The sequence below is a fragment of the Gorilla gorilla genome, chromosome 10 (assembly GCF_029281585.2).
Source record: "Gorilla gorilla gorilla isolate KB3781 chromosome 10, NHGRI_mGorGor1-v2.1_pri, whole genome shotgun sequence".
Lineage (NCBI taxonomy): Eukaryota > Metazoa > Chordata > Mammalia > Primates > Hominidae > Gorilla > Gorilla gorilla.
This window is the reverse complement of record NC_073234.2, coordinates 94,751,376-94,777,771: the sequence shown is the minus strand read 5'-3', so window position 1 is coordinate 94,777,771 and position 26,396 is coordinate 94,751,376. Positions and strand designations below refer to the sequence as shown.

The window sequence follows — 26,396 nt, the reverse complement described above, 5'->3', positions numbered from 1 at the left end:
CAGACACCTGCGGCCTGGTGCCATTCTTTTTTGTTCATTTAGTCCTATTCTGGCATAAACTTTGAGTGAAACATAGATCTCCCATATTAATTGGTAGGAGTTTCATTTCTGAAGGGTTCCTTCCAGCAACCAGTACCTAGCACGTTGATCTAGCCCTGATGCTCCAATATCTAGCTCTAGGTGGCATGAACTATCACCTCCACCTAGTCCTTCAGGCATGGCATTCCATCCTACTTGCCTCCATCAGTATATCCTGGATACAATGAATCTGCCATCTTTTTTTTTGGCCAGGGAGTAAGAGGAGATGATATATGATATACAGGCATGTATGGCATATGAGATATGCCTCTGTTTCCTTACTGTTCCAATTACTGTCCTTCTCCATCACCCAACATGCTATAAAAAGGCTTGGTTGGTTTGATGACTTCAACTGCCTGGATGGAATAGAAATAAGGAAGTAGGATGTGGATCAAAAGACACCCCAGAAATTCTCTCTTTTCCAGATAATTCCTGATCCCACCTTTGCTGGCGTTTCCACAGTACCCTTCCTGCGAAACTCTCCTTTGCTCTCTTCTTTTTCTCTCTTTGAGCATGAGATGATCCTCCTTTATTCTCTCCCATCCCTTCCTCTGCCCCAAGATGTTCAAGGGCATGTTTTTATGAGTATATCACATTTGACATTATTTTAACACATGTTTGATAGGATTTTTCTCTGCACCCCTTTTCTCAGACACTCTACAATGCAACCTATGCTTCCAATATTATTGCTACCTCTGTTAAAATTTCTGACCACAGAATCTGGCACTGGAATGCAATGTCTTCACCAACACTGGTGTTAGAGGCACAGTTTCAACATGTGGAGCTATATCCCAAACAAATAACATAAAGTAAACTTGGAGGAAGACTGGAACTAGGTACAAAATTCAGTAAGTGATTTTTCTCCAATTATAGGGACCCCAGTGGGCAAGCTTTGCAGAAATGTAAATGTAGCCCATATGCTATACGATAAGGCCACGACCACCTTAACTCCTCTCTTATCCTGCAGACAGATACCCACTGAGCTCATTCCTTTCCTTTTAAGCCTATACTTGTGCCATGATTCCAACCTCATAGACTAAAAATTTGGAGCCATATTTGATTCTTTCTTCTCTACCTCCCACGCCAATTTACCTTCACGTTGTTTCTCTGGTTATTTCTCTCTTTCTAACCCACTGCCATGTCTCAAGATCAGAAATCCAATTCTCTTGCAGTAATGTCCTCAATTTCAAAGCATTCTTCATGTAATTATTAAAGCTATATTTGATCATACTATCCTCCTCATTAAAACTCTTTAGTGGCTTGTGGACTAAAAAAATCCAAACTCCACCATACATTCACAGCCCCGTCCTAACTTATTGTCATATCTCCACAAACCCTATGCTGTACTCATGGTAGGCACTTACTATTCCTCATGGAGAATTTTAAATACTGTGTCTTTGAACTGGCTGTCCTTCACCCTGAAAGGCCCTTTCTTTCTTTCCTCATCTAAAGCTTAGTTTAAAAGTCACCACTTCCCTGAAGATTGTACTAATGATTTCCTCAGTCTGAACCTTCAGACAAATCTTCCTTTGCCCTGCAGCATTTTCTTCTGTACTACCGTAAAGTACATGTCTCTTTCTTTTCTGGTATTGGAGGACTCCTGTGCTAATCTAATAACTTAAAAAAATAAGATTCCTATGGCAAAATATGTTTTGAATTCAGAACTGTTGTCTTCGAGATGAACTTTGGAAAGGCCATTCACTTCTAAAATCAGAGCTTCCACCATCACTATTCCATACCCTACTTCAATATCCTAGAATGTTATCACCACCCCCCTCTTCTCAGGCAGTTCTAATCTCAAATTATGCTAACTTCATAGAAATATAATTGCCAAACAGCTGGCTGTAAGCAATGATCCTTTTGTGTGAGATATAAGGGAGCCACTAAATGCTTTTTGTATTTACAATGAGAACTAGAAAGTAGCAGTTCAAAGCCAAATAATGCAAGATGCCTGCAGTTTTCATTTTGGTAATTTAGCATAATTATACTGCTTTTTTTCTTAACTACTACAGTGACCGGGGGCTCCTGTGACCATGGCCTTTCCATTTCCACCATACTTCTCTTGATAAGAAATAGCCTTATTTCTGCTGTTTTGTTCAATCCCTTCTCAGCCAGTACCCAGCTTCTGAGTATCTTCAGGTATTATTCCTTTTATCCTTTTTTCTTTGGATAATGTTCACTATTTTCAACTTACAGTGTTGGATAAAGATAATAATACTGGTATCAATTAGGGCTCTGAACTTCAAGTGACCGAAAAACCTATTCCAAATTGTTTAAATTGTAAAGGTAACTTGCTGGCTAATATGATAGAAAGCTTCAAAAGTACAGCTGTGTGGAAGAGATTTTGAATTGTCCCCTAAAATTCATTTTCCCTAAGTTTTTAGCAATAGAGCCCCTGAAATTGTACCTGGGCAAAATTTCACCCAGCTAGAAATATTTCTCCCAGACTGTCTTATGACTCAGTGTGTCCACATGTTATCTTCTGACTCTTACAGAGAAGTGATATGTATAACTTCCATAGATATCCTTAAAGCAGGGGTTCTCAGCGGGGAGCTGTTTTCCCTCCCAGACAGCTGGCAATGTCTGAGACATTTTTGATTGTCATTACTAGGAGAGAGGGAGGGATGCTATGGGCATTAGGCACTAGAGGCCAGGGATGCTGCTAAACATACAATATACAAGACAACCCCAAACAGAAAATAATTACCAGGCCCAAAATGTCAATAGAGCTTAGATTGATAAGCTCTGCATTAGAATAAGCTTCTTGCCCTCCACTGTTCCTTTCTTTTTTCTTGTAACTGAAACAAGGCTGTGATGGGAGGGTGGTGAAGCATCACTGGCTTTGCAACATGAAGACAATACCCTAGCAGGACAGCAGAACAACAAGATAGGAAGATCCTGGGTCCCTAACTGACCCCATGACCCCAAACTGCCTATCAGTCTTGGCCAGCCATATAGTTATGAGGTAGATAGACAGAGACGTAAGGAAAATAAAAAGTTTAGCAGGGTGCAGTGGCTCACTCCTGTAGTCCCAGCTCTTAGGGAGGCAGAGGTGGGAGGATAGCTTGAGCCCAGAAGTTCGAGACCTGCCTGGGCAATATAGCAAGACCCCATTCTCCACTAAAAAGAAAACAAGAGACAAAAAAAAGAATCTAAAAAGGAAATTTTATCTTTTTCAGTCCCTGTATTTTAGAATCTCTTTGTTACAGCAGTTTGGTCTGTTCCCTATCTAATATAAATCCAACAGTATCAGCAAGGTCCCAGCCATTGCTTTCCAGCCATTCTAGGCTTTCCTCTTATGGATGCAAATGACTGCATCAGCTACAAGTCTTATATCATCACACTATACCACCCAAGGGAAAAGACAGTCTACATCCAGAATTCCCAGGGCAAGTCCTAAGTGTATTCTAATTGGACTAACATAGATGAAATGCTTATTCTATATTAATCCCTGTGTCTAAAAGAATGTGATGAGCTAGGTTGAGTTATGTGTCTATCTTTAAATCATTAGGAAGGCCAGGTAGACCTACCTTTGGAATTGGGGGTAAGCTCAATTTTATTCTAAGCACAAGGCTAGAGTAGGATAGGGTGGTTCCTCAAGCAGAAGCCAGAAGTCTCTACCCAAAAGAAGGCAGGATGGAAGGTGGGCGGCAACCAACCAATATTTATAGTTTCTCAACCTAGAGTCACTAGAACACCATCTCTGCCTAAACTTGTGTGTGCCTGCACTTATTTGCAGAGAGACATCTTCCTCCCACATTAGATCAAATCCCTAGGAATGAGCCATCAGGCACTTGTATAAGTGGTCCAGTAGTAACAGAGACAGAGTTAAACCATAACAAATTTAACATTCAGAGTTTCTTTGCCAACTGCAAGTTTTCTTGTTCACTTATTGAGTAAGCCTAGTTCATCAGTAAGCCAATCATTTAATACTATACAAATAATTAAGTACTAATAGGGCTCACAGAGCAAACAATTTCTATTTCTACCACTGGCAGTTTCAACACATTTACTTGAGGGGGTCTTTATAAATAATTTACAAGTACTTAGAGAAGACTACATTAAAGCATTTAAGTGTCTTTATAGTTTAAAATGTCTATATAGAATAAAATACTCCCTGTAATGCTGTTGAAAGGATGCAGCATTAAAAATATATTTGGGGAAAATTTTCTATGTAAACACACAATTTAAAAATGAATTTACATTAGTTAAGTGCAGGGTTTGCTAGAAGAAAACAACATTACGCAAGTGACTACCACAGAGAAAATCAACTCCATTTTAATGAGACAGATCATAAAATAGCAAAGGCTGATTTAGTTCATTAATGGTGGCAGAGTGCTTTGAAACAGATAAAAAACATAAATGCAAACTGTTATTATGAATTAAATGAAAAGCATTTTTCTTAGTTTTGGGGGAAACCATTGAATTCCAACAGTCATTTCCAACATTGGCAAATGGACAGCATGTGACTGCCAGCTTCTTGACTAAAAATGTAGGGATGCATATACAAAAGCTGGAAAACAAGGATATGGCAAAGACAGAGTTCTCAGGTGGGGCATGGTTTTGGGCAGTTGACATATCAGTGTGAGGGTTGGAGCACCACCCTTAGTAGAGGGGCAAGTACATTACGTTTGTATAATCTGGATGTTTTTTGTTCAGATTTTATGGTGAAATTCTTCATGTATAATTCAAGCCTGTTTCTGCTTTTCTTTGGAAAATTTTTCAGGAAGGGTAAACAAGGATAGTAGTAATAATGCCTGATTCTTTCTAGATGACTGCAAAGAGCTTGGTGGAATGACTGAGGATAAACTGTTTGTATGAGCTGACTAACAAACACAGAGACAAAAACAAGTCAAATGATTCAGTAATGCAAACAAAATTACAAGTGGTAAATTTGACTTGATTTTTTTTTTTGAGATGTAGGTTTAGCCTCTTATTTACATCAGATGAAAGGTCACTAGCAAGATTTTTCTTTAAAAATAATTCAGCATTTCTAATTGATTAAATAATATCAGTAACATTGTTACTTGGTAACATTGCTGCTAGGATTTTTAATAAATGTACATGTAATATGACAAATTAATGCTACTTCTTATCTACATAGAGACAGTCCCCAGACAATTTAACATGAGTACAAAATGAAAACAATGTGAGAATAGAGGGTATCTTATACGTCATATGACTACACGGGTTCCTGGTCTTCAGTGGCTTACTCAGGCTCACTCAGTTCTACAATTGGTTTGGCCAGAATCAATTTTACTTTCATTAACTCTCTATTCCTTGAATGCACTTGCTTTAAGATATCTGCATGTTTTTTAAACATTCTGCCATCTAAGAATTAGGCAGTGTATGGACTGAGATAATCTTAGGATAACTGAGGGAGACCTGGAAATGCTTCTAAAAAGTGAAAAAAATCACTCTCATTTCCCCATTTTGAACTATTTCTAGTACTTTTCAAGGTTTTGAGTATATTTCCTAGGGGGTTGGGTAATGCTTCTAAGTTTTCTTAGCTGAAAACGTCTCAGTGCTTCTTTCTCTGCTTAAAAAAGAAAATAGGGCTGGGTGCGGTGGCTCACACCTGTAATCCCAGCACTTTGGGAGGCCGAGATGAGCGGATCATGAGGTCAAGAGTTCGAAACCAGCCTGGCCAACATAGTGAAACTCCGTCTCTACTAAGAATACAAAAATTAGCCGGGTGTGGTTGTACACCCCTGTAATCCCAGCTACTCAGGAGGCTGGCCCAGGAGAATTGCTTGAACCTGGGAGGTGGAGGTTGCAGTGAGCTGAGATTGTGCCACTGCACTCCAGCCTGGGTGACAGAACAAGACTCCCTCTGGAAAAAAAAGAAAAGAAACTTATTTTTTAAGGGAGTTTCTTTCCCTGTGCTACTCCCTTCCAATCCTTAAGTGACTTTGTTGAGCCTATGGACTTGGAAGAGGATGAACAATGCAGTTGTTTTCTCCCATTAGAAAAAGTGATAATGTTCAAGGACAGAAAACCAAAAACCGCATGTTCTCACTCATAGGTGGGAACTGAACAATGAGAACACACGGACACAGGAAGGGGAACATCACACACCGGGGCCTCTTGTGGGGTTGGGGGGCAGGGGGAGGGATAGCATTAGGAAAAGTACCTAATGTAAATGATGAGTTAATGGGTGCAGCAAACCAACATGGCACATGTATACATATGTAACAAACCTGCAGGTTGTGCACATGTACCCTAGAACTTAAAGTATAATAATTAAAAAAAAAGAAAAAGTGATAATTTTTTTAAGATCTATAATATCTGGTTTGAAATTTTATAGTATTAATAATGTAGGCCCTTTTTTAAAAAGAGAAACTTTGAACATGTTAGTTGGCTTATTATTAAATTTTTATATTTGAATGTTGATTTTCCTTATCCTTCCAGAGAGATATTTCATTTTAATTCATTGATGACCAAATGTGATTCTCTTTCATAAAGCTGCAAAATTCTGTTTAAAATCAGTTTGCATACTGCACATCAAGGAGATAAATAGCTTTGAGGGAGAGATCAACTTCTACCTTGGTAATCTAGTTTTCTTACAATATTAGAAGGAGAAAATAAAAATAAACTATGGGGCCAGGCACGGTGGCTCAAGGGCCAGGCATGGTGGCTCACGCCTGCAATCCCAGCACTTTGGGATGCCGAGGCAGGGGGATCACCTGAGGTCAGGAGTTCGAGACCAGCCTGACCAACATGGTGAAACCCCGTCTGTACTAAAAATACAAAATTAGCTAAGTGTGGTGGCACATGCCTGTAATCCCAGCTACTTGGGAGGCTGAGGCAGAATAATCGCTTGAACCCAGGAGGCAGAGGTTGCAGTGAGCCAACATTGCGCCATTGCACTCCAACTCCAGCCTGGGCAACAAGAGCGAAATTCCATCTCAATAAATAAATAAATAAATACATAAATACATAAATAATAAAATAAAATAAACTATGGCTTTAATATTATACCATATATAGGAAAATGACATGGAGTAATATAATTCTGTGCTGATTCCACAGACTTTTATGAAGCAAATTTGTGATTAAAGTCAATCACCACACATTAGTATTTCAGATCTCAGTAAAAAATACAATAATATTTTGTATACACTGATTTCCTTGACAAAAGAAATTTCTTGACATACACTGCTCTGTCCCTGAGAAGTGAGAGTGGGGGTATTAGTTAAATTCCTTATATAGAAAATTTGGTTTCTATGAAAAGTTTTAATTCTTTGCAAGATTCTAGCACCACATACTAAATAGTCATGGAGATGATCCAGAGGAACAAATGCTAGGACTGTCTTGTTTTCCCCAGATTTTCTAGAATTGTGGGCATTCTGCCAGGCTGACATCTTTCACCTTGATAACTTCGGATGTAAGATAACTTAAATGGTGATTCCAGTTTTCTTGATATTTTCTCTTAACTTTGTGGTACAGAATTCATTCATTCATTTATTCACTCACTCACTGAGTGTCTGTTATGTGCCAAGTATTTATCTTTCAGCCAGTGTCTTGTTCAACTCTGTATCCCCGTGCTTGACACAGAGCCTGGCACATGGTGGGGATCCAGTCAATATTTGCTAGATACCTGAATGAACCAGTTAAGTATAAATATCTACTGAGCGTCTCTTTTGTTGTTGTTGTTTTGTTTAGTCTTGAGACAAGAGTCTTGCTCTGTTGCCCAGGCTGGAGTGCAGTGGCACAATCATGGCTCACTGCTGCCTCAACCTCCGGGCTCAAGTGATCCTCCCACCCCAGCCTCCCAAGTAGCTGGGACTACAGGTGCACACCACAACACCTGGCTAATTCTTTTGATTTTTAGTACAAATGAGATCTTGCTATGTTGCCTAGGCTGGTCTTGAACTCTTGAACTCAAGTGATCCTCCTGCCTCAGCCTCCCAAAGTCCTGGGATTACAGGCATAAGCCACCATGCCCGGCTTTCCTAAGCAACTCTTAGGGGCTGCAAGAGAATGAAGGCATACAGAAAACAGTAGACTCCAATTTGTTCTTCAAAGAACTTATAGTTCAGTTGGGAAGAGAAGACATCAATTCCTAAAAAAGTTATATTTAAATTAGTCCATATTTTTTGTAGTAGGAAAGATAGCCTAAGACCATGTGTGTTTTCTTGCCAAATGACTTATGTACAGCAATAACTGTGACAGGAACTCAGAGCAGGCAGGCACCTTTCACTCAGCTGGAAATGCTCAATTTGAATTTGAGGCTTTATAGTCAGGGAGTACAAACAAGTTTTACAGCTAGAGAACTAACGTTTTGTTAATTCTAAATATCATCTTTCATGTTTTTTTCCCCTTCCACCTCTACATAGAGATATACAGTTTCATAAGACATACATTCAGTGATATTTGGATAGCGGTATGCTTAGGTAGAGAGGAAAAGAGGTCACTAGAGGGACTGTCTTCCTTTGAACTTACTATTTCCCTTGGCTTTCTCTAGTCTTCCTGTGCATAATGGAAATTCGTGATTAACCTAATATGATTTTCATAAATAGGAAATCCATATATCTTAAGATGGTTTAAATGAAATGGAATTCTCTGATATGTAGACTTTTGTAAATCATAGGCTCAGACCTCCCTGTTTTACTTGCCCAGATTAACACTACAAATCCAAGTCCATGTGCCATATGTCTAATTGTTAAAAGTTATAAATTAAAAATCCACGAGGTCAGGAGATGAAGACCATCCTGGCTAACACGGTGACACCCCGTCTCTACTAAAAATACAAAAAAATTAGCATGGCATGGTGGTGGGTGCCTGTAGTCCCAGCTACTCGGGAGGCTGAGGCAGGAGAATGGCATGAACCCGGGAGGCGGAGCTGGCAGTGAGCCGAGATCGCGTCACTGCACTGCATCCTGGGTGACAGAGCGAGACTCCAGCTCAAAAAACAAAAACAAACAAACAAAAAATTCATAATAAAAATCCAGGCTGGGCATGGTGGCCTGTAATCTCCACAGTTTGGGAGGCCAAGACGGGCGTATCACTTGAGGCCAGAAGTTCAAGACCAGCCTGGTCAACATGGTGAAACCCCATCTCTCTAATAAAAATACAAAAATTTGCCAGGCGTGGTGGCTGGTGCCTGTAGTTCCAGCTATGTGGGAGGCTGAGGCAGGAGAATCGCTTGAACCTGGGAGGTGGAGGTTGCAGTGAGCCAATATCACACCACTGCACTCCAGCCTGGGCAACAGAGCGAGACTCCGTTTCAAAAACAAAAACAAAAAATCCAACTGTTAACATATGTGATATAGTTTGGATATTTGTCCCCTCCAAATTTCATATTGAAATTTGATCCCCAATGCTGGAGGTGGGTCCCAGTGGGAGGTGTTTTGGTCATGGGGTCATGGGGGTGGATCCCTCATGAATGACTTGGTGTCATCCTATGGTAATGAGTGAGTTCTTGCTCTATCAGTTCCCAAGAAATTTGAGTTTTAAAAAGAGCCTGGCACTTTCCTCCCACTCTCTCTCTTGCACCTTCTCTTGTCATGTGATTCCTGCTCCCTTTCTTCTACTACAATTGGAAGCTTCCTGAGGTCCTCAGCAGAAGCAGATGCTGGCACTATGCTTCTTGTCCAGCCTATAGAACCATGAGCCAAATAAACCACTTTTCTTTATAAATTACCCAGCCACAGGTATTCCTTTATAACAACGCAAGTGGACTAAGGCAATAGGTATTTTCTGTTCTCATATCTTGACAAATAAATGTTAATAATGACCAGAGAATCCGGCTTTACATTTATAATTCTCAGATTGTGGTCCCACCATAGAACCTGGTAGTATGGGTAAAGTTTATTTCTGGCCCTGTCCCGTCCCCCTCCTCTTCTCACACTGAGCTACAACGTGCATTGCAAGAAGTTTCACATATACATTTGAGGACACTCTGCCTGTATGTACAAGTTCCATTCACCACTGCTCCCTAGCCACCCCTCAGACATGGGGTATGCATCTGTCTTCAGATGGTGCATGCTTGGGGAAAAGACACTTAAAGGCCTCGTGAATCATCATGGGATCATTTTGGTAGGAAACTTCGGGGTCTCAGGTATCCAGAGCATCATCTAGAATACAGAGTTCAGTGTGGCCTCCAGGTGAGTATATTCTGTTGGACTTGAAGACTCTCCACCCTTTGAGAGTGTAGCTAGGTGAGGACCAGAATAGGGCCCTCTAAACTCTGGGTTCCAGGATAGGGTTCATTCTTTCCCAGGTATAAGGGCTGTGCTGCATATTTCTTCTAATTTTTCAAAGGCTTTGACCAGGCACTGTACCATCCAGTCTCTCCAATTTATCTATGAAGACTTAGTGGCTACCCTGAGAGGTAGGTACTATGACCTCCATTTTACAGATGAGGTACTTAAGACTAAAAGTCATCATTCCACGGTCACACAGTTAATATTAGTTATCACAGAAGTCCTGTGACTTTGAACATTCATTGTAATTCAACATTCATAAGCATTATCAACTTAGATTATATACATTGTGTAAAGAAGGATTAAAACATTGTATAACTCCTTATATTGTTTTTAATCCAGTAATTATACTATAAGTTAAATGCAGACATGTCTGAGCTAGACAAACAGAGCCTGAATCATCTGGTTCCTACTCTACCTCTCCAGTTTCTTCTCTCGGGACGCTCCCACTTGCTGCCTCCACTCCAGCCTCAGTGACCTTTTAGCCCTTTGAATGTGTTCCACTCCTCATGCCTCATGCCTGGGATGCCTCCTCCTCATGTCCCTTTCCCATACCTCTTCAATTAAGCTCAGCTCCAACATCATTTATTCACGGAAACTCCTTTGACTCCTCATTCTAAAGCAGAGTTTCCTTTCATAATTCTTATAAAATGCCAATTCATTCTTTCTATTTGTGTGACTTAAAAATGTCTTTTTCCCTCCTAATCTCTAAGCCTCAAAAGACAGGAACCATTTCCGTTTTTATTGTTTTCTTCCCACCATATCTTTAGCACTAGCTGAGAACCTGATGGCACACAGTGGGTCCTCAATGATCACTTCTTTAATGAATACATGATTTTTGGTTTATTCTCTCAGCATGTTGGAGTGAGGGCGCTAAACCTTATGGGGACTTCTTGGGCACAGCCCCGTAAGAATTGTCCCTGGAAATCTTCAATGGCATAGTTTACTCACTGAACACTAACATAATGGTGAATGAAACTTGTAAACAGCTGATTTATCCAGCAGTGCCCTCCCTGAGCTTCTCATCAGGAATACCCTAACAGGTACTGTTCCAGATTGGATAGAACATGACAAAAATTATTAGCTGGAATAACTGTAGTGAGTTAATATGTGTTAGTCTGTTTTCACACTGCTAATGGAGACATACCTGAGACTGGGTAATTTATAAAGGAAAGAGGTTTAATTGACTGACAGTTCAGCATGGCTTAGGGAGGCCTCAGGAAACTTACAATCATGGCAGAAGGGGAAGCAAATACGTCCTTCTTCACATGGTGGCAGGAAGGAGAATTGTAAGCAGGGGAAATGCCAGATGCTTATAAAACCGTCAGATATCTTGAGACTCACTCACTGTCATGAGGACAGCATGGGGGAAACTCCCCCCATGATTCAATTACCTTCACCTGGTCCCACCCTTGACATGTGGGGATTATGGGGACTGGAATTCAAGATGAGATTTTAGGTGGGGACACAGTCAAACCATATCATAATATATTTACATTAATTAGAAACCTTTTTTAAAAATGTCATTAGAAACATAAATATTAACATTCTGTTGTGTGGCTGTACTTTTTTCACTTGGCTTATAATTTTTTTGATAGCTTCCTGGAGTGAGCAGTTCTGCAGGTTATCAATATTAGATTATCACTATCATACAATATTGCAAGACACATGGGGTGTTAATGATTTGCTTTGGATAGCTAGCAGTTAAGGACATGAATTTTCTTAGAGAAGAGGGAATAAAGCCATGGAATGTTTCTGGAGAAAAGTTATTCCACATCATTCTTCTGAAGATTGTGTTCTATTCACAAAGCAAGTTTATCTGATTAAAGGCTGTGAAATATGTTTTTTTTTTTTCCTTGAATAATTGCCTGTGGTATGAATAAGGTTAGAACACTCTGCTCTCATTCTTCCCAGTTTAGCTTCAGGGTGGGAAGGATTGCAAGTGCTAAATGCTAAGCACTATCATTTCTAGGAGTGAAGATTAGACAAAGAGGAAATACTCTAAAGCAAGCTCATGATTTGCCTTCCAAATCCATCCAAGAGAGTGCAGAGTGAATTAATTTAGTGGAATTGTTGGGCAGAGTCAGAGGTCTGATTCTGAATCTTGTCTGGAACTATTCTGGGTGATTAGGACTCCAAGTCTGGTTTCAGAAAGGCTATTTTTTTTTTTTTAATCAAACAGGGCTGGATGTGAATATGCTTCAAACAACTCACGACTTGTTACTTAATTTGAAGGCCGCTTTAGAGGGAGAGTTAACAATCTTTATTGAATAATTGAATAAGAGAGTAGACATAATATTCTAAGAGGAGCTACCATTTATGGGCTCTGAGTTACATGGAAAAGCTCTCTGTGTCCTTCATGCCTCTTTTAGGAAATGGTATAAATGAGTCAAAGGCCATACGCCAATAAGCATTATTAGTGCTTTGCAGGTAAAACCGTTCCTATACAACTGTGTTAGATGGACAGAAGTCAACATTTTACACTGACTGTGTAGTTGACTACTTAAATATATTGTGCTAGACTCTTTGGAGTTAAAATTTAAGTAAGAACTTGTTAATTAAAATGTCAATGTACTTTCTTCTAAAAAATATTGAAAGAGAAAGAGTTATATTTAGTTGAAGAAAATTTTTTCACACTAAGATTTTTATTGGGATTTACATAGCATTTAGACCAGCCTAAGAATATTAGTGAGGTGATTAATATGAATTTGATATTTGCCCTCAGTTCAGAGCAATGTGATTTTGGGCATAAGGACAAGTCTACGGTATAGAAATTGAAAATGGGGCCAAAATTAGTTAATTGACTTAAACCCAAAATGTTCTGTGGAAAACAGACTGCCTATACATGGTTTAAAAAATGGAGATTCCTAGACTGGAAGGCCATTGTGAACATGAACAGACAAAAATGGAGTTTATCTGGTTAAAGAACTTTTGAAACTTTTTAGGTTATATAAGGGGTCAGGTTTATTAAACATCAATTATCCAGCACTTTGCTAGATGATATGAAATAACAGCAGAAAATATGAACATTCCTGCCATTACCTTAGAAGAAGTGACAGTGGGTAGAAGGATGAGAGTAGAAAAAGGAGTGTGCCTGAAAATACAATAAGAACAAATATAAAAATGCCATAATACATGACCTTCATAGACTGGAAGGAAAATATTAGATCTGTTTGACCTCTTCAGGGTAACATTTGGCTTATATTGTTATTTGCTGCTTCTACGAACATAATAAAAGTTTAATTTTTATCACTGAAATTTTTACAAGTGCAAATTAAATGTCTCAAAAAAAAAAAAGAAAGAAGAAGAAAAACCAAAAGCAAAACAAAACCAAAAAAGAGCAGCAGCTGAAAATCAGTCTTTCCTATAAGGAGCAGGGCAATGATTAATGGATAACAAATTTAAAAACTTAAAAAAAAAAAAGCACTAGGTCGCATACAATCACACACAAAACTATTTTATAGAAAAATGGGAGACCAAACAGAAGTTAAGAGAATATTTCATGACATAATTTTGAGAAAATCAAAATAGCCATCAAGTAGTCATAGTGTGTTTAGGAGCTATTAATGGCCAATCAGTTTGTAAAAACCAGTCTTTACCAACCACCTGCCAACCACATTCCAGCAGTCCTTAAAAAGCCTCAAAAAGCAGTGGATGAGCAAGAAAAACTGTACAAATGAAAGAAATGTTAACATTGCTGAGAAATCAATACAGCCATGGCCATGCATTTCAAATTGTAGGAAGAGGACAGATGTCTATATGCTTATGCCTGTTGTTTGTACTACCCTGTCTACTCTTGGCATGCCTAAAGACAACTGGAATTTCACTAAAACCTTTGCAAATACAAATAATGAACAAATCCACACACAGCACACATACACAATACATCCATGGCATTTGTTTGTAAAGGCACTTTCAGAGAAAGAGCATGATTCATTTGAAAGGCTCTCTCTGTGGTTATTTGTTTTCTGGTGATGCAGAAATTCTTCTAAATAGGTCATCATAATACTGATAATCATCTCCACGGTAACCAGCTTTCAAGGCAACTGGCTGAGGATTACATTTCTAGATGGGGGAAATTGCATTAGAGGCATGGTAGTGACACAAGAAGCTGTAAGCTAGTGCCATTCGAATTCCCTTATACGTACAGCATTTATCAAATACTCTCTTTATAATCTGAACTAAGTATGACTTGTTTGAGGGACATTTGTAGGTGATGCTTCATCTCATTTTTAGGTAATGCTCCATCTATTAACCTAAATAGAAAAAAGAAATAACCAAATACTTGTTGGTTATTTCAACAAGTATTTGGTTATTTCTTTTTTCTATTTAGGTTAATAGATCCAGGTGCTTAGGCCTTCTAATGCTAACCCAGAGCCGGTATCTTGGGAGATTTCAGGAACAAGTGTTCACTCTCACTTCCTCTCTCTGCTTGCCTCCATCTGTATAGGTGTTCGGCATATTTAGGAGAGGGACTAGATTTCTGTGGGATTGTGCAATAACATCTCGACCATAACATATCATGAAATTGAAGAATTTTTCTGATAAATGGGTTTCTTAGATCTGAGGCAATCCATTTTGCAGTGTCCAGGGATAAGACTAAGCAATTTCTTAGAACTATTCCACAGTTTAAGTCCTTGAAATGTTTTTTAGCCAAGAGTAAGAGGCTAAGCTGGCAAAGAACCCAACCAAACCACCTCAGCTTTATGTTTTTGTTTTGTTTTGTTGTGTGTGTGTGTGTTTGTCTGTGTCTTAAAGTACTTACAAAATTCTGAGGGCAGAGCTACTTCATAGCAGTCTTATACTTGCAGACTCTAAGGCTTAATTAGAGTTGAAAGAACTAGTTGAGGCCTCCAGGCTCAGGTGATAGAATGAAAGCAGATTATAGAGTCTCTCTTTCTCTTTCTCTCAGAACTAAAAACAAGGGATACCAACAATGAAAACCACTAGCTCCCTCCTTTCTAGTAATAAGTCAGCAATGAAATAAGGAAAAGACTGTAACCTAATAATATGGACATTAAAACAAAACAAAGCATGCATGCACAGGTGTGCACACACGTGTGGGCGCACAGACACACACACATACAATGCTGGCTCACAAAAGAACAGATCTTGGAGTGGCACAGTGTAGCTTCTAACCCTGAACTCCCTTCCTGCCCCTGGAACCTTACTGGTGAATTACTGAACTCTCAAGACCTCACTATAGTCTTCAGATCTGGAGAGAAACTAACTAAATGACTATCCTTATTTTTCTCATTTTTGTCTGAAGGGTAGTGGATTGGCTATTGGACAGAAGTGGGCTGCTTCTTTCTGACAGAGCATGTATAAGTAAAGATACCACATTGCATATAAACTCATTAGAAAGGGGAATCTTGTCTAATTTGTTCACACAGCTTATTTCTAGCACCTAGATTAGAATGTGCCTTGCAAAGGAGAGGGGCTCAATAAAAATTTGCTGAATGATTTTAAAAAATCCTAGAGTGTTCCCCTTCAGGATGGATATGTATTCTGATTAAAGAGAGGGATTAAAATGTAGTTCAAAGTATCTAACAAATCCCAGAGAGAGAGAGAGAGAGAGAGAGAGAGAGAGCACGAGCAACCAAAAGTGCAGAGCCCAGGAGTTCTAACTCAGATGTCACACAGCTTCAGCAGAGCTTTCCCTTCCCTCTCTACTCCCTACACCATTTCCTTAGGCTGCAGTTAAGTGGATGGTATCCAAAATCAAGTTCTTTAACCATAGCTTTGGGGAAAAAAGTTAGAGTCTATGGGAATTGAGTCAATAAGTCACCTATACTAGATATAACAGAGAAGATCCGGATAAAGCTGTTCAGGTATGAATAAGATGGGGGAAATCAGTGACAAACATCCAAACATGCTAAGGCAATGCTCCCAAATGAAAATAAACAAAACCAATCAACCTTAAAAGAAAGGAACATAGCATGCAAAAGAAAGATGAAACTCCCTCTTTTAAAGAAAACGTAGTCCAAAGAACAAAACAAAATTCCTCAGAAGTGCTTTGTACTATGAATCAAATTAATGAGAACATGAACTCAGAAAAACAAGAGCTCAAAGATGAGTTGACAGAACCCCAGGAAGGTTACAGAACTAAGGAGGCTGAGTACAAAAACAATATTATAGAGTGAATTTTTAAAAGGTGACAGAGCAAGGAACAAAATAAACATGGCTGCAAATAAAATTACCGGCCTCGAGGAATGGCTTGTAAATACAAGGGAACCAAAGGAATTAGAAGGTGACAGATTGGAGTTCAAAAGCACTTAACATGAGGAAATTGATGTCCCTGAAGGAGAAGTTTCAATAAATGGAACAGGAAAAGTATTCACAAATACCACACAAGGAAATTTCACTAAAGAGAAAGAATAACCACATTTATAGATTGAAAGAACATACCATGTTCTAGGAAATACTGATAACAGAATGCTTAACACAGCCCTGATTGAATACTTAAAATTCAAGTATAAAGACATTCTTTGGGAATCTGAGAAAACAAACAATCAAAAAAACCCACCACCACCAACAATAAAAAAAAAAACAGAAAACAAAAAAACAAAAAAAGTGTCACATTGGATAAAGCAAAAATTAGACTGGCTTCAAATGTCTCCATAACAGCATTCAATGCAAAAGCAATATGTATACCAACCAGCATGTCAAGACAGATATTCTATCATGAAAGAATTTAAGTCAAGATGACATATAATTGGGTCTTGTGAATTTCTGGCCAGAATGGTTAGTAATGATGGTGTAGCCACCTTTAGAATAGCTATGCTAGCATTTTTCCAAAGTGTGACCTTTGAACTCCAGTGAGGTGTTCCTTGAACAAGGAAACTATGGTTAAACAGTTCAGAAGCACAGACTCTCTAAATGGTGCACCTTAGAAACTTATAAAACACACCAGCATATAAAAGAGTTCAAGACAGTAATGAAAAAGCAGCAGATCTCATTTGGAGGAAGTTTCATCTACCACAATGGATGGGAAAACGATTTAATAACTCAAAATAGCAATCAATTCCAAAACAATTCATATTTATTTTTCTACTTCCTCCTCCCCAAAATAAAATTTTATTATTTATTCATTCATTTATTGTAAAGCAATACGATCTTAAAATCCAGTTCAGGAATAAAAAAAGCAGAGTGGTGTTTTTAGGTCTACTTTGAAAGTACTAACAATAAATTCCCTCCTAAAGCAGCCATGTCAAATCTTTAAGCATGGCTCAATTTCACATCTGCTTTGTTTAAAGGAAAGCATCTTTGTGAAGGTTGCATTCCCACTGTGGAACTCTGGAAGTGGCAGGACTTTAGCTTGGTATTAAACAAGAGAAATTCTAGGAGATGTTCTGAAGCTGAACACTTTTTTTTTTCCTTAGGGAACCAGGAACAATGTAACTGAGAAGGCAAAGGAGTAAATATCTTTTATTCTAGAAGAAAAACAATGCTACTACCACTTTGCAATACTTTTTCCTACTTCTCAGTATTTCTCCCATTTACATAAGCATAGTTTTTGATAGTGTGCAATGCTCTTCTATTTAGATTACAAACCACTGCTTTAGAATGGTGGAAGACTACTCTCTACTCACATCATATCTCTCTTGTGCTACTTTGAACTGGAAAAAGTGTTTTAATTCCAGACTGACTTGTTTCTGTTTCCCTACCTCCTCCTTGTCAGAGGACAGAAGTGTGCCAGGAATGTGGAATGAAAAAGCTGGAGGTAACTTTCAGCTTTGAGATAGTGTTATATTGTCTGTCCTTCTAAGATACTGCCCAGAGCTCACTGAGGTGAGAGAGTGTGTTGAAGAGTAACTGAGAAGGTCAAAGGATTTCAACCAGTAAAGAAGGGAGGGACCCATAAACTGAAATGCAGGTATAAGATGCAGCAATTACCAGGATATGCTGCCCTCTTCAGGGTTTTTAAGGGAAAACTCACCAGTTAAAATTGGCCGAACATTTAAAAGTCTAACAGTGCCAACGTGGCAAGGATATGAGCAATAGGAAAGCTCACACACTTCTGGTTGGGGTGTTATTTAATACATCTAGGAAATTTAAAAATTGTGCATACCCTACATTCCAGCAATCCCACTCTTATGTAAATATCTAGAAATACTCACCCACATTTGCACAAGGAGCTATGTTGTATTGTCTGTGACAGCAAGAGATTAGAAACAATTCAAAAATCCATTAGCTGACCAACTGGGGTATTTACCTACCATGGCATGTTATACAGCCATAAAAAGTAACAACGTTACTTTAATCAACACGGATACATCCCAAGAATGAAATATGGAGTCAAGTTGCAGAAGGATATATGATACAATTTATATAAAGCTTGAAAATGCACAAAATACATACAGTAAAGTGCCATTTATACGGCTGAAAACATACAAAACCAAAACTGTGTGTGTCATAAAAACATACATTGGAATGACAAACAAAATGAGTAAACAGGGTTGGGAATCATAAATTCAAGGTAACAGTTACCTCTGAGGAGAGAATGAGAGAAAGGAGATAAAGAGGACATAGGCTATTTTGATTATAGATGTTAGGTTTTATTTCTTTAGTGTGATAGGTACAAGAGTCTTCATTATATTATTATTTATACTTACTATTGTAGACCTCAAATATTTCATTAAAAAAATTGAGGTACTCTAAGTCAGATTCAACTAAAATGTATGAAGCACTTGCCATGTAGATAAAGCAGTGCTTTTCCACATTGGGCAGTGTAACAGCCAACACTGGAGAAGTCTATGCTTAGAAATGTAATTGAATCCCATTATCTGGCAACTTCTGCATTGTACCCTCAGATCCTTTGTTAGCCAGTGTGATCCCACCTGACCTGCTGCCGGATACTGTGAGCTTACCACTGTGACTGATGAATTCATGGAGAAAGGGTGCAGTGGAAGGAGAAGAAAAGCAAGGTAGATTATTAAGATTTAGAAAAAAGGAAATTAAGCTCATTTGGAATTCTCTTTTCTAAATGAATTCAACTTCCTTCTTTCTACACCTCACATTTTTTCTCAACTTACCAATTTCTCAACAACTGTGTGATGGGAAATGTGAGTAGAAATTTAAAAATTCTTATAGAATCATTAGTCCCTTCTACATAGAGAAAAGGCAAAACTTTCTATTGGTTTCATTTTGCCTAAAATAAGTAAGACTCAGTGGCCAATTAGTGGGATGTGTAAGCTGAAGGTAGATGTTCACTTCTGAGGCACCCATAGGGGAAGAAGGTACTACCCTCTATCAGTGGTTGTTAACTCTGGCTTCACAGTATAATCACCTGAGTTTTAAAATCTACTGACTCCTTGGCCATTCCCCCAGAAATTCTGAATTAGCTGTTCTGGGGTGGGGCCTCAGGTGTTCATATTTTACAAATATCACTTCCCAGGTGATTCTAATGTGCATACAGCATTGAAAACCACTCTTATCTCTCAGGCTCTGATATACCTGATATTGAACAAATTTCAGGGCCATTGGTTACCACGGTTGGAAGAGTTACTGCTGGCCTTTCTTGTCAAGTTCATGACATGATGGGAGAAACCTTGGACAGATGTTTGTTTCCACTAATTGTCTCTCTACTCAGACATCTTTAAGACTTCTTGCCCAAACTCTTTGCTGGAGAATATTCTCTGTGCCTTGGCTCTTTCTTCATTCTTTTGTGCAAGGCCAGGTGTTTTGGAAACAGGCAGGGCTGTGCTATGCAGTGGGGGTGGTGAAGTCACCCACAAGGCCACAAAGATAATTGGTTTACTGTCTAACAGGTTTGGGCTCTTCAAACTCTTGGCCAGCCTCTTGACTTACATGTTGGTTAAAAGAATCATAAATCAATTACTTTTAAGCCTCCCCCTAACCAAAACCCCACTGGAGAGATTGTCAATAACATAAAGAAAAACCATGAATTTGAGAGCTAAAAAGTTAGCGTAACCTTCCATCCAGTGGACATTTTTAACAACACCTTATGAAATGATCATTCGGGCACCAAGTGAAAAATTTTCGCTAGTTTCCATGCAAAATACTTCTAGGAAATTCCTATACATCTGGACCAAATGTTAGCGCTGGGACTACAAGGAGCAGCAGTCACTGTTCCAGCCCTTGATGATGGACAAGTGATTACAGGGACAGACCTATAACCAAGTAATTAAATAAGGCGTGAGACATCTAAGAAGACCTGTACATGTTCTATATACAAGTCATAAACATTAGAAAGAGGACGCTTTGTGTAGATCAGCTTTGCAGGCGAGTTTTTCACAGAGGGAGTGATGGTAGAGTAAGGTTTTTCAGCTTTGTCTTCAATATGTGTTCCCAGCATTGCCTGGGAACTGATTAGAAATGCAGAACGTCGGGCCCCATCTTAGGCCCACAGAAGTAAAGTCTTTTTAACAAGATTCTCAGGACATGATATGCAAAAGAAAAACAGAAAAGCACAACTTTAGAGGTTCTCCAGGTTGAAGTGGGGGGTGGGAGTGGGGGGATACTATGATGACAGTTCAGGGAGAGCACCGACACCCACAAAACCTCCCCTGTGTGAATGCATAGTGTTATTACTGCTGGAGCATAGGGTAAATGATGCCATTTACAAGTGATGCCATTTGGAGAGGCAGGCCTGGGCCTTGTCATGAAAGGGCTTGCAGAGCATTCTAAGGAATTCGAATTTCATCATGAAGGTAGTGAGAAGCTAATTAAAACCAATTAAATATTTTAAACAGGAGAGAGGCATAATGAGATTTTTGCTTTAGGATGAGGCCATTGGCAGTAACGTCAAGGCAGGAGCCAAGGGGGCTGGGCTTTGAGAGGCTGTTGTCATCAGTAGAGAAGTGGTGAGGGCCTAAACCAAGGCAGGCCGCGGGAAAGGAGGCAGAGGTGGAGATAAGAGAGAGATTTAGGAGGAATGAGCAACAGGGCACATTACCACATGATATTCCACATTTCCTTAAAAATCCTTTTAGAAATACACTGTATGCAATTGGATGAAGAGAAACCAACCACCTGGCCACCTAACCTATCAACTAGCAAACAGAAAACGCAAACTCTCAATCACGAAATCCTAAATAAAAGTACCATTTAAGAAAACATGATTAGGAGGAAGACACAGGTTTCCATGACAAATTGTAAAAGCAGGGAAGACTAAATGAACATGTTCATTGTTTCTTTGTTTTTTGCTACCTCAAATTTTCAGAGACACTTTTGATAACTGACAATTGACAAATGCTTTGCAATTCACAGTAAGTTACAAATATATCATTGTTAGATATTATAGGAATCTTGAAGCAGAGAAAACACACACACACACACACATATTAGGATTTTCGTTGTATTTTTGCTATTTATGACTACACAGGGCTTCAGTTTTCTTACTGGCCAAAAAAGAAGCTATTCTTTTATGTTTCCTTGAAAGTGCAATCATTTTTAAGAGTATATTGTATCTTTTATATCTTCTTTCTTTATCAATAGTGTATAATAGAACTTGTTCATCTCAAATTTTCCTTTCAAAGCAGAAATGCATTTCAAATAGTTTGCTGTTTGAAATATTAACATGGCTGATTACTTTTTACTCATTCTTTTAGCAAAAAAATTAGACTTAGCCTTTTCCTTCCATTCTTAGGTTTTAATCAACAATATAAATTATGTATGAGAAGCCTTAGTGTATTATTAGCTGAGTTTTTTTAAAAGATATTTGACAAAGCCCAAAACTAAATTACCAATGCTCGCATTTTTCTGAGTCATATTTCTTAATCTTTGAAAAAATAGTGATCATCTGTTATTTTACTACAATAATATGAATATAAACCTAAACTCTATTTAGAAGAGGATCTATACATAAAATGTCAAAATGTTAATGCCGATAAGGTTGTATGTTTCTAAGAAGCATTTGGACATGAAATGAAAATGGCAAAGATGTTCAACTTTTTGTTTTTGCCGTCTGGTCTTGCTGCCATCATTTCCTAAGGGACTTCCAGGCAAATATCTACCATACCTTTTGTTTCATGATCATATGACTGTGATCATGTGACTGTGACACCGTTTCTTATTCAATTCCCTGAACTTGTTTCTCTGCCTTGCCTTGTTTCTTTCTATCTGCATTGCTGTCAGCAGCTCAGACTTGGCCTTCATGGCTCCCTCTCTCTTATTAGTTTTCTTCTCAATAGAATGTTCTTTGGATTTGAAATGAAACTCCTTTAATAGTAATTTACACTCCCACAAGCTAAAACAAAAATGATTCTCAATGTAAATGGGACTATGCCACTCCACAGTTTAGCTGGATTACTAATGTAAACAGCTTCGTTATCAAAAGCTCAGAGAAAGCTGAACATGTAAAGCCTGGCTTGGATCCTAGTTGCAAATGGGTAGGTAGACTTTGAAACTTAAGCTAGCAGAACTAGTTCTGTGGCCGCATTACTCAGCACTTTCTTTCTATAAGGAAAGCCTTAAAAAAACAACGTCCTCTCCCATTAACTGCAAACTGGAAAATTGGCTTAATTTTGGCAACATCTATTAACATTTAAAATGCATATTCCCTTTCAGTCAGGAATTCTGCTTATAGGAATTATGTTATAGGTTCCCTTGCCTAAGTATAAGCTTTGTACAAAGGGATTCAAAATAGTGTTGTTTATGAAGGCAAAAACTCTACATATAATCTACAGGTCTACTGTTGGGGAATGATCAAGAAATTTTGGTCCATTCACTCAAGGGAATCATAGGCAGCTATTTATGTGCTATCATACAAAAATGTTTAAGTGCTAAAACCAAGGAATTACTTGCTGGGGCTTTACTGTCTCCACTTTCCAGCACATTCCTTTCTTTGATATGAACAATTGATATTCTATTTTACATAAGTGTTTTGCAATGGAGCTTCAAGACCCTCTTTCCAACCAGATTGCCCTGGTGGAGTCCCTTTTATACCAGCATTATGGTGCTATCACTACAGCAGTTACATGAAAAAGTAAAATAGTATGATAATATTTATATATAACATAAATCTATGCTTGCACATGTATGAAAAATTTCTGAAAGGATGCTCATGCAACACTTTAACATTGGCTATCTCTTAATGGAAGGACTGGGTAGGGCAGGGGAGAGAGAAACTTTATACTTCTGGTCTGTTTTTACTTCTCTGCCATAAACACATATTACTTTTATAATTTAAACAAACAAACAAATTGTAAATAAGCAAGCAAATAATTCTATATAAATAAATAAATAAAATGGAAAATATATAAAGGAAGAGTTACCTAAATCCTTTGGGTACAGGTAACCTAATAAGGCCCTGCAAAAAAATACAAGTACCTGTGTTTTCTGTGGTGAGCCATGAGACCAGAGATTTGTCTGTTTTGCACATCACTATATTCCTATTGGAGAAATGGTTTTTTGAGTCCTATTGCCACTTAATTCTTGAGGACCCTGAAAATTATGCTTTACGTCTGGCAGGGACAGCAAGTATCACCTCCTCCCAGGAGCCTGTTGTGATTCTCGTAGCCCTCATTCGTCTCTGCTTTCTTTCCACTCCTATTACAAAATTTCATTGCCTTAGAGTCAGTGCCTTTCTGCCCTTTATTTATATTAATTGTATTCTTTTTATCTTCAGGCAGTTGATGGCAAGAAGAAAGAGGTCTTCAATTCCATTACAGCTGCTCCCATCATAGTGTTCCCTTTATTACCCTGTAGATCTACTGATAAGGAATACAGGTTTTACTTCTCTAGCAAGATTGCAGGTATAGGACTTCTTTGTGTGATAAAGGAGAGAAGATTACACAGAGTGTGCCAAATTGCATAGACTGGGATCCTCCTAGACAGTAGCTGCAATTCTCCTGGGAGAGCTATGCTTCAGGACAAAGTACCAACTGCTTAGTACAACATACAAGGATCTAATGTGTCCCCACCTGCCAACACACACACATACACACACACAAACACACTCAGAATCCTCATCTGCTGCCACTTCCTGGTACACACCCATACTCCGGCTTCACCAAAATACTTGTCTTCCTGGTAGGCACAATGCATTCTTATAGGCCAGTAATTTGTACCAACTGCGGTTCAGTTGCATTCAGAATGCAATTAACCCACATTCAATTTCTCCTTCCTTTGCATTTTGATTTAATGATGCTTGACTCTAAATAGCTTCTCCTATAGAGGAAGAAAAATAGACTTCAGCAAGACAATTGGAGAATGGGCAGACCCCAATAATGTTTTATAATTTTATGGGCATGGTGTTCTGTGTTATTGCCCACTAAATTTTCATTGGGGTGTACTCCAGGTGAGTCACTGTAGCAGTCCCAGCCTAAATTGTAAACAAAAAATGCATATTTGCCTTCCTTACATATATGGAAAAGAAGTGTTAGGCTTACAGAGGAAAAAAGAGTTATGGTTCAATATTTAATTTTTGATATTGCTGTTAGAGGATAATTTTTTTCTTCCTGTTTTTATTTGTACCTTACTATTTAGGCATGAAATTACCTGAAGTTTTGTCTTTATAATCTAACTGGGAATTAAGAGAGAGTATTCAAACTTTCTCTTACGTTAATTCTTGATTTATGATTTAGCTTTTGACCATGAGGAAAGGTTTAAAAACTTGCAAAGAATTAACTACTCCAGAGTATTTTATACAACACAGAAGCAAGAAAATATATCATCCCATTCACATATAGAATGTGCCTAGGGTATTTGAAATTCTCTACTTAGCAAATATGAGGAAATGATACAAACAGCTATTTGGCATATTGTGATCTGGCTACTTACTGTATTGGCTTTAAATGTAGTGAAACGTGACACAACATCAGATATTTAAAGGCACAAAGTTGTTTTCGGCTCAGTTACACATTTAGATGGGGAGTATCCTATTTGGTATGAAAATAGTTGAGCTGACAGATCTTGTGGTTTATTGACTACTTGAATTACATTTGAGCCCCTTGGAATATTTTCACTTGCCACTCTGCAGAGACAGGAGCTTGACAGTCAAGTCAAGGGAAAAACTGTGCTGGGAGAAAACCCATAAATCACATATGAAGCAGTGTCCTTCAAACTCAACACAATGCGAGCCAAGATCATGGTGGCTTCTTTCTTCAAAGGAGGAAAATATCTGGGTACCTTATTGGAAGAGGTCAGGTGACAGCTTCATTGACTGCCTCTTGAAATGGAAGGATAACCTCTCCTTTTATGTTGCCATTCTGAGTTAGCATACATGACTTATCTTCAGAACCAGAGGCTTTTTCCTTTCAGTCTGAAGTTAGTGTTTCCAAATTTGAGCCCATGAGCTTCTTTCTCTCCTCTAATATCTTTCCACAATAATAAAAAAGGCTAAATATAAAGGCAGGGGAAATGTTCCACTTCAGTAGTGATCAAAGGCATAGTTAACCTGAGGCTGATGTTTTGGTCTATTGAATTGGTAAAGAATTTAAAAAAATTATATGATGTTTATTGCTGGGCAAAAGGTATTGGCATATACTCAGATAGTAGGGTAACAATGTAAAATGTTAATTTTTCTGGAGAGGAATTTGGCATATCAAAGCTTTAAGATATGCATATTATTTGATCAGAAAAACTACTTCTAAAAGTAATTGTGGATATGAACAAAGATTTAGTAACAAAGATGTTAATTGCAGTGTGGTTTATAATACAGAAAAACTCAAAATGATTAACAATAGTGTTACAGTAGGTGGCTGGTCAGACATGAGCAGGACAGGAGAGACCACCCTCCCATCCCCCACCCAGGAATGTCAGGCAACCATCAGATGATGGTCAGACAATTATTAACTGACTCTCTAAAATAATAATTGGTTGCAGCCAGCCCCAGGGAAAGTAGTCTCCCAATACATAGAAAAACCTGAGACTAGTGATCAGCTTCCTGATAAGATCTCAGGAGTTGGGCGAGTGGGCTGAAGCATGCAAACTAAGAGGCAAGATGGTGGAGTTTAACTGGTATATTACCTTATAGGAACACTTGACTGGTAAGGGAAGAGAGCCTCTAGTAAGCATGCATACAACTCCAGTAAACACACTGTGCATGTGGCTCCTCCTAAGCACTGGCGGGCCACTGTGCATGCGGACAGCCCACCCCAAGGGAAGAATCATGGCAGAAGGGACACAAGACCCAGGAAGCATGCC

The 26,396-nt window shown here is 38.5% G+C and overlaps 1 protein-coding gene, 1 long non-coding RNA gene and 1 other non-coding gene across 5 annotated transcripts in view; 1 reads left to right on the top strand and 2 right to left on the bottom strand.

Annotated features, from left to right (window-relative positions):
* The window catches only part of SYT1 (synaptotagmin 1), a 577,710-nt gene that overhangs the window by 13,473 nt on the left and 537,841 nt on the right, over window positions 1-26,396 (bottom strand). The gene's annotated exons all lie outside the window — the stretch shown is intronic.
* Window positions 1-26,396, top strand: part of LOC129525958 (uncharacterized) — a 62,250-nt gene that overhangs the window by 16,981 nt on the left and 18,873 nt on the right. The gene's annotated exons all lie outside the window — the stretch shown is intronic.
* On the bottom strand, window positions 19,202-19,311 carry MIR1252 (microRNA mir-1252). The gene has a single exon (NR_106464.2). It is a non-coding gene; the product is annotated as a microRNA mir-1252 (primary transcript).